Source organism: Branchiostoma lanceolatum, chromosome 14 (assembly GCF_035083965.1).
Source record: "Branchiostoma lanceolatum isolate klBraLanc5 chromosome 14, klBraLanc5.hap2, whole genome shotgun sequence".
Taxonomy (NCBI): domain Eukaryota; kingdom Metazoa; phylum Chordata; class Leptocardii; order Amphioxiformes; family Branchiostomatidae; genus Branchiostoma; species Branchiostoma lanceolatum.
This window is the reverse complement of record NC_089735.1, coordinates 1,443,864-1,452,998: the sequence shown is the minus strand read 5'-3', so window position 1 is coordinate 1,452,998 and position 9,135 is coordinate 1,443,864. Positions and strand designations below refer to the sequence as shown.

Genomic DNA, 9,135 nt, shown 5'->3' with positions numbered 1-9,135 from the left:
CAGGCCTACAACCGTAGCAGCCACATTGAAGTTTGTCGCCAATACCTGCCCGCTGGTTTGACAACTTTGGCCGTACATGTATGTATGGTTATGTACTGCTATTTAAAACGTACTTGGCGCAGTTTTCTTTCCGAAGATTACACTATCTTAGTTAAAATTCTGATAGACAAAAAATATCTAGTACAAAACGTAATTTGTGGTGGACGATTGATTTACTAATCCCTTTAGTATGAACTCTTATTAGTATACTTAATAATGATGCTGAATCCTAGTGGAATTTTATCTTACATATGGCACAATAAATGACAACTGACGGTTTCACCACGTGACCTACCTGGATATCCCGGACCTCAGCCGGATTCAGCTGGTTCTCCTGTTCCAGCCGTGTGAGAACAGCTGGGAGGTTCATGTTGTCAGCCAGGAACGCACGATTGTCGCGCAAGGCCAACCAGCACGGCAACCTCAGTTCACCTGTGGAGATGAACAGACAAACGGCACACATCAGACATCGTATTACTAGTAGTTTACAATGTGTTGAAACATTTCATATTATGGCAGGAAAATTGTATACAACGTATATATTGCGCACGTATTTTACAATGATTTGCTAACATCCTAACATCCCGTCGACTTATTTAATCCTCCCCCCAGAAAGTGTATTAGAATGATAACTTTTATATCACCAAAAGCCTTCTGTGTGCTCATTGTTAAAATGTTTTGAAAAATAGAAACGTTATAGATCAATTAACATCAATGTGCAAAACATTTGTTTTGGCTGTGATATAAAAGAAGTTAGATAAGAAAGTAAACAGCGTTTGTTATTTCTCTATTACGTTTACACGTTAAATGAAATACTTTGATTTACAAGTGACGAAAAGAGCCACTGTTTGTGCGTTGTGTAACAGCCATGACATGTCTATCCTCACCTGTTTGTCTGAAGAGCGCGTCACGAACATCACAGGCGATGCCGTCAATCCACCTGACATTACTGCCGGGCATCGTCTCCCCAACCCTGTCCCGCTGGACCCGCCTGGCCGGCGCCTCCAGGGTTGGGTATTGCCGGCTGACTAACGTACCGGTCTCACGGAAGTCATCCTGGTTCTGGTCCAGCCAAATGACGTATCGAGGCTTGTTGTTCCTCACGGCAGTTTCCAGTCCGACCGTGAGCGAGGACTGGTCAGCAAGCAGGTGGCTGCTGATCACGGGCACGACGAGTTTCACGCTGCCGAGGGTTAGTGTGGACGTGAGCTGTGCGCGGCTGACGTCACCGGGAGTGCCTGTGACCTGCTGACAGAATATGGCTGTTTGGGGTAGATTGCAACCCGGGTACAGACCCATCAGCTTCTCCACCAGCCTCCTGACGAACTCCCCATCCTCTGCTGCGTGCAGGAGGACAACACGCGAACCTGATAGGGAACAACAGCATCACAATGTCAACATGTGTAATTAAAGCATATTTCAAAAGAGTGTCATGCCAATAATTAATGTGTCACTTCGCCAGAAACTAAGCCAGACAACCTTATCTACATAACCGTTAAGTCCTTGAAAAGCTCAACAAACTAGATAAAGGCAGAAGCATGGACAAAGTGTTGAAAATTGAAATTGGATTGGCTAATATATTTTTCTCAAGTCACACATGGTTGAATTTCCGACAATGCCAAGTATAAAAGTTGAGGTTGGACCTAAAGCTAGCAAGTGTCAGAATATGCCCGCGAGACTATCCGAGTCGAAAGTTAGAAGCCATTTTATACTCCGAGAGTAATGTAGAGTGAAAGTGAAAGTAAAATTATTTCGCAATATAACGGCTAAGTTTGAAAAAAAAAGCTTGGACAAAATGTTGAAAATTGAAAGTAACACATGGTAGAATCAAGGAGGTTTTATATATATAAAACCTCCTTGGTAGAATTATTACAATGCCAAGTGTAAAAAGTTGAGGTTGGACCTAAAACTAGTAAGATTCGGAACATCCCTGCAAGACTATGCGGGTCGAAAGTTAGAAGCCATTGTATTCTCTGAGAGTTACTTTGAATTGAATGAATGAACTTTATTGCTCGACAATTGTACATGGCACAATGTATGGCAATGATAACAAGACAAACAAGAAAAACAATACAATGGATACTAAACTAGTCTATTCTATTTTGAGAGCTATTACTACAAGGCTATGTACATAAATGGCGCACTGGTATGTTAAACGTTTCTGTTTGTTACAATATATTCTCTCTTTTGTAAAGCGCTACATATGTATTGACCTAAGTGCTTGGATATGGTATCGGGGCATGACATAAGTAGATTAAAAATTTCTGTGTTTGCCTTTGGTAAGGGCTTGCTGGTTGTACATGAGATCGTTTCCATTAACTTTCGTCTATCTACAGTATATGCGGGGCATGTCATTAGGAAATGATACTCGTCTTCAACACTGTCTTGACATGAAGGGCATCGTCTCTGGTTGGCTGGTATATTACGATATCGGCCTTTTTCTATTTCCAAGCAGTGAGAACTGATTCTTAATTTAGTTATGTTAACTATAAAGGATTTATTATGAATTGATGAAAGGTATTTTTCCAATGTAAAGTCAGTCTTGACTTGAGAATACGTTTTCAGTTTATTGCAGCTCCTTATTTCTTGTCGCCAACCAGAGAGAAACGTATCCTTCAAACGTTCTTTGAATATGTTACCAAAATGTTTAGCATCAACCGCAGGGTTAAGCCAAACATTTTGGAAACCATGTCTACACAAAATATCTTGAACATGAACAATCCAGTCTAGCTCTTCTTCTACTGCAGTATCATACGCTTTCTTAACAATTCTATCATTGGGTAAGCTATGTAGTCTAAGCCAGTATTTAATAAGTTGTGTTTGTGTGTCAATATATAATGGAAACATTCCCAGTTCTCCTCTTATTGCGGCGTTTACAGATTTTCTTGGGACACAGAGTAGCATTTTGCAGTAGTTGAGAATAACATATTCCAAGTCAGGTATTTCATAAGACGCTGTAGGTTGCTCTAATATGACATTTCGATTAGCTAACATTTTTGAGTTGTGTATAATATGTAACTTGTCATTGTACTTCTTGAAACGAACAAGAACAGGGCGACTTGCTAACATATCACTATTATCAGATTTCTTCCCAGTACGGGCAACCTTGAGAATAATATCATTTATATTTGTTCCTAACATCGGAGACAGAATGTTGCATACAGTTTCCCTAATGTTTTCATTAGGACATTCCTGTACCCCATTTAAAATCAGATCCCTGCATCGAATATTAGTTCCTAGAATTTCACTACAATAAAGTAAGATGGGTTTGACTAAACTGCTGAACAAATCCAATGAGAGGGTAATAGATGGGTTGTAGTTCGATGCCAATAGAGATTTAAGTTTAAAGGATGCGCGGAGAGCTTTTAGTCGGATTTGTTTAGTGGCACGATTGAAAGATCCCGATGGGGTGATGTCTATACCTAGATATGTATAAGAGTCTGTAATATTTATGGTCTGCCCTTGTACTTGGAAAGGAGAACGTTGATTTTTGCCTGTACGTCCATTTTTTGAGAAAATCATCACTTTGCTTTTATCTCTGTTAATGGAAAGCTTCCATAAGGAGCAGAAGTTATCTAATCTTTTGAGACACTCTTTTAAACCTGTTTCTGACTTAGATAGAATTACAAGGTCGTCTGCCCAGAGCAAACTATTTATGGGAGTATCTTTCAGAAACACTGGGTCACATAATGGTGAATTTAACAATGTTGGAAGATCATTAACAAAAAGATTGAAAAGAAGGGGGCTTAGGTTACAACCTTGACGTACTCCACGGGTTGATTTAAAGTAATTTGAAAGACCTCTTGAAGTTTTTACACAGAATTCTATATTGGAATACATGGATTTTATCATGCTAAAGAACTTTCCACCTATGCCAGAAGATAAAATTTTATAGAATAGCCCATTTCTCCAAACCGAATCGAAAGCCTTCCTAAAGTCTATAAAACAAGCATATAATTTTCCCCCAGGTGAGGATATCTGTTTATCGATTAGTGTTTTGAGGACAAATAAATTGTCACTTGTTCGGAAGTTTTTACGGAAACCGGACTGAAAAGGGGATAGTAAATTTTTGTTTTCAAGGAAACGCTGCAATCGTCTGTTAAGCACAAATGTGAACAATTTCCCAACGCAGCTGGAAATGGCTATCCCTCTGTAGTTTGATGGGTTTGATTTATCGCCACTTTTGATTATTGGAACTAGAACACTTTTACTCCATGTATGTGGGAAATTTCCAGATTGGAGAATGGTATTGAAAAGTTTTCTTAGTGGTGGAATAAGTTTCGTGTCTCCATATTTCAGCATTTCGTTAAGAACTGAATCAATTCCGCTTGCTTTATTATTTTTCAGGTTGTGTAATCCATCTATGATTTCCTTTTCTGTGATTTCAGAGTCTAGAGGATTTCCTGTGATGTTTTCAAGACTGTTAATGATGTCGTCGGTGTGTTCCTTATTGTGTTGATCTTTTATGGCGCTACTAGAATTGTTCATTATATTGTGAAGATCAGGCCTTTCTTGAATTACGTGTTGATGGAAGTCTTTGTCGGACTGGCTATCTTCAATCAGGTTGTTAAGATTTTTAAAGTGAGTTCTCCAATCTTCGTGAGTTATATTATCATCTTCTTGTTGTTTATCATTGTCATTTAGTTTTTGCTGTTTCATTTCTCTCCAAAATTGTTGCGGATTTACTTTACTAAGTTTGCTCAGATTATGCCATTGCCTCTCTTTGAAAAGTCTTTTTTCTGTCTTGATTTTTTTCTTATACAATTTGAGGTTACAAAAATATGCATGACGAACGTCAAGCTTCCAAGGAAATTTAGAGAACTCGCCAGCTAGTTGGCTAACTTTGCGTTTTAATGAGGCACAAGATGATGTGTACCATGGATTACTTTTCTTTTTCTTATTCTTATTATTCCTGTGAATTATCTTTCGGAGAGATTTATCGGCCACATTAGTAATGATGTGTGTAATTCCTTTTACTGCATGGTCCATATTGGAGAAAGTCGTATTCATAAAGTTTTGTAAATCGGTTAATGTCGAGGGCGCTCGTAGTGCTTCTGTAAATTTCTCACTAGAGTCCTCGTCCCATATATATTTTGTTGGCAGTGGATTTGCCAGGGTATTTGCTGGTCTCATATAAGGAGAGTAATGAAAGTGACCGCCGTGACTCACCTGTCTCCATGGTTATTGAAGGATGACGTCACAGAAATTTCAGACCACCGATATGATGAGACAGACAGAAGACATGCCAGACTGCGGTGTTATACTAGAGGGAAGGTTAAAAAAGAACGTTGAGAACGTCGTTTTCAATATCCTCACAACAGTATCATGTAGTGTAAACGCTGTGCATGTAATTTGGGGGCAGAGGGGTGCTTCGTTGTGAGGAAAATTCTGTCACATGTCATTAGATGAATAACTATTGTTTAATCTACTTGTTTACAGTATTTTTACCTGTAGGATTTCTGGTCTGACAATCCATTTAAGCACAGCTGCGGAAAAACGATCAAAGTCTGTCACATTCTGAGCTGACAACAGATTAAGGTGAACACAGAGGCGTTGTTAACTTGGCTACTGAATTAACACAGAGAAGTCCAAGTAAGCGTGATGGAAAATTGTCAGTTGTTGCTTGCTGCAGAACGTTGTTTGGTCGTTACAGGCGTCTTCAATTCAAGAGACAGAACGATGAAAAATCCTCAGCATTACGCTGAAGGACTGCCGAGCACACATTGTGGTCCTATCACTTCCGCAACATTCGCTGTGAATGGCACAGGCATACAGGTGAACTCTCACACTATTAAAGATTGAATGGAAGGCTTGAAGACTTCATCTCTACCTACATGTCCTCCTTGGTGTCCCATTTCTCCATAATCGTTGACATGGTGTCCTTTTCCTTCTGCGGGTCGCTTCGAGGCGAAACCGTTAAGGTACCGAGGAAGTGAGAAAAGGACTGGCTCATTGAAGTGACGGGGGTGCAGGTTCGTAACGACATGTAAAATGATGATACACTGCAATGTAAACTAATGTCCCCACAAATCTAAAATGTCAACCTTAACCTAACGGTGTTTTTGTGTCATCATTTTAAAACATGTTTCAAAGAAAACGAACATTTTCCACAACGCACTTGGTTCGTCCTTGTGTACGCCATTGGTAAACACCTGTCGCGCAGCCAGCGGTCCCACCTTTGTTCCGTGACGACACACCTGTTGGTGACCTCGGGGTCAACCTGCCAGCATGGCGTGTTGTTGTTGGTTCGCTTACCTGGTGGGAGCCTGGGGGAAAACAGGAGACTCATTTATTTTTGATTGGTCTTTTCAGTTGTTAGATATAGTAATAGTTCAACTGCCATGTATCTATTCTTCGTTTTCACGTGACGTCACAATTGCGTTCGAACGTGAAGCCAGCCATGTTGGATGATAAGCTGTTCGATCTCTGCATGGCTGTGTTGCGACGGTGGACCCGTGCGTGGAAGGCAGCAGTTTTATTCAGAAACGGCTTGGAAGTTTGACAAGTTAACTGCGGACCCAATGAGTACAGGGTATGACCTACTCACCGTTTCTAAAATTCTACCTAATATCAAAGTAATAATGCTCTTTTTTGGCGGCTGAAAGTTGTTTTGTAACATGGTCTGTCATGGACGTAATGTCGGTGTACCTTAGCACGTAAATCGAGTCTGCGAGCTCTTAATGGCTGTTTTTCACCACGTACCACCACCGTTTTTCACCTTTAATAATCGGACAACAGTGGTCGCTAGAATCTGGCGATGGTCGCTTAAGATTTGCAGCTTAAGCTCTGAAGAACCCCTTTAGTGGCAAAACACGAGTCTGTTTAAAGCAAGCCTCACTGGAGTTAAAGCTTTACTGGTAGGCCCGAATCACTATCTTGAGTGTAGCGGTCTGCGCTTACACTTGTATTCTATCGTCTTCTATTCTGTGCAAAGATCAATACGATGAAACGCGATAGAGAAATAAAAATGATTCAGGTTCAGAGTATTGGAATTTGTAGTTTCATTCAATACCTCCGGTTTGTTGTCCTTACGCAAAGACAATACATGTCAAAATAGTTAAACATAATAGGCGCAAGTGCTATACATTTACACCAGCTTTTTACCGGAGGCTTCCTCTACGTATAGCTCCACTAAGTTCCGTGCTGTAAATATTTATTCTAGTACTATATGTGTTAAATTGAATTATCACATAGCTAGATGGCATCGACCAATCAGAAGCCTCCATTGCCCATGTGTTATGGGGCCATAACACACCCGGGTTATAACACACCACTTATTCCATTTTGTAGAGGGGGGTGTTTTTTTAATGAATCTTTTTCTTACCCTTGTTTGGAAAAAATACATTTTCTCAAAATTCTCAAAATCTTCTTAAATTCATTTAAAAATGAAGTATTTTCAATTTGAGTGAAATTTAAACGGGAGAACTAAAAACAATATTTTTCACACCCCCACCGTAAGTGGAACTGTCCCATTTCAAACGATAAGCTTGGCGCCATCCGCCATTTTGTTTGAACCCTGTTCGACGTTATATATATATGGATGGAGTGCCGCAGTTTTTCATCGAAAAGACCTGTCAGACGCCGACTTAGAGTCAGTTTTCGGGTCACGGGAAGCTGGGGAAGACGTGGGAGCGGGAGGAACATGCTGCAGCGTTTGAGAGGCGGAGAAGCTGACGAATGTGGCCAGGCCGAGCAGCGGGCAAAATTATGCAGGCACACAAGTCGCTTTGCTGATTAAGAAGCAAAACAGTTGGAGGAATGGAGGTAGAAAAAGCGACAGAAAGGTCAACTAACTACTAAGTGGGGCGTAAAGCTTTTCAAAGGTGGGTAGTCTTTTCTATTTTGTTGAATGTTTAACACAGCTAGCTACTATGTATTTCTATGAATAGAAATGTACTGGTATCTCACACTGAAGTTCCCACCTAGAGGAATGGCATAGAATTTTTCAATAGCAAACCTCAGGTATTTCAAGTATTAAGGAAATACCCAACAAAGATATTTTCAAGCAACATCTGACCAAAATGCTGATAAGTGTTGCCGGAATCTGGATAGCAAGCTGGAAAACTAGGTAAAACTAGCCGAATGTAGCGAATGAAGTGGAAAATTAAATGTAGACTTTTCAATTGTGATTTCAGCATGGCTGCAGGCAAGAGACCTGAACAGAGCATTTTAGGAACTACCACCTCAAGAGTTGGCACTACTACTGAGGCAGTTCTATGGAGAGTTACAGAAAGATGATGGCACTCCATATTATAAGTCAACTTAGTTACCTACGCATGTCTTAGAGTGACTATTCATCGTCACCTCAAGGGATCCCCTACCACTGCAAGTATAACATTTCGAAATACAAGGAGTTCCAAGATGCCAATAACTTGTATATTGTAGGTCTAAAGCAGCTGAAAAGAGATGGACTGGAAACTGCCAAGGCGTATCCGCCCATCCTAGCATGTGACATCAGTAAAATGTTCGAAAACGAAAACCTTGGGTGTTGATGAGCCATTATCTCTCTAACGACTGGTGTACTTCATCACTTTCTTCCTGCGGCACTCCATCTATATTGTCATCGAACCGGTTTCAAAGATGGCGAACAAAGAAAATAATGGTCAAAATGGTTTAATTGGTTTTTATTCATACTTTAGTGTAACAAAAATGTTTCACACATTAGGGCTTGTCATGGTCCTGTTACCTTCAACTTCTAGTAACTTAAGACGAGAATTGGACTGTCACTATCAAATTCAGAGCAAATAATGCCAAATACTTTGTTGCCATGCTGCGTTACATGGATTGATTTACATGTATAGTATCAAATAAAGAATCTATGTGTTATACAGGACTTTGCCTCTCTTATATGGGTCAGTTTGGATAGGCTATATGATAATAACGTTAATGACCCGCCTGTTCCTCGGTGTATATGGTGTCATAACGCCTGGTCATGTGCTATAACCACCTCATAAAACCACCTCGTTCGCTTCGCTCACTCTGTGGTTTTATTCGGTGGTTATAGCACATGACCAGGCGTTATGACACCATATACACCTCGGGACGGGTCATTAACCCTTAAGTAACACATGATTACATCAAAGTAATCCTTTTCTA

General features: G+C 40.2%; 1 long non-coding RNA gene across 1 annotated transcript; it reads left to right on the top strand.

Moving 5' to 3' along the window:
• Nucleotides 1-7,578: 7,578 nt before the first annotated feature.
• Nucleotides 7,579-8,865, top strand: LOC136449086 (uncharacterized). The gene is made up of 2 exons (XR_010757976.1): nt 7,579-7,862; nt 8,175-8,865. It is a non-coding gene; the product is annotated as an uncharacterized lncRNA (long non-coding RNA).
• Nucleotides 8,866-9,135: the final 270 nt, after the last annotated feature.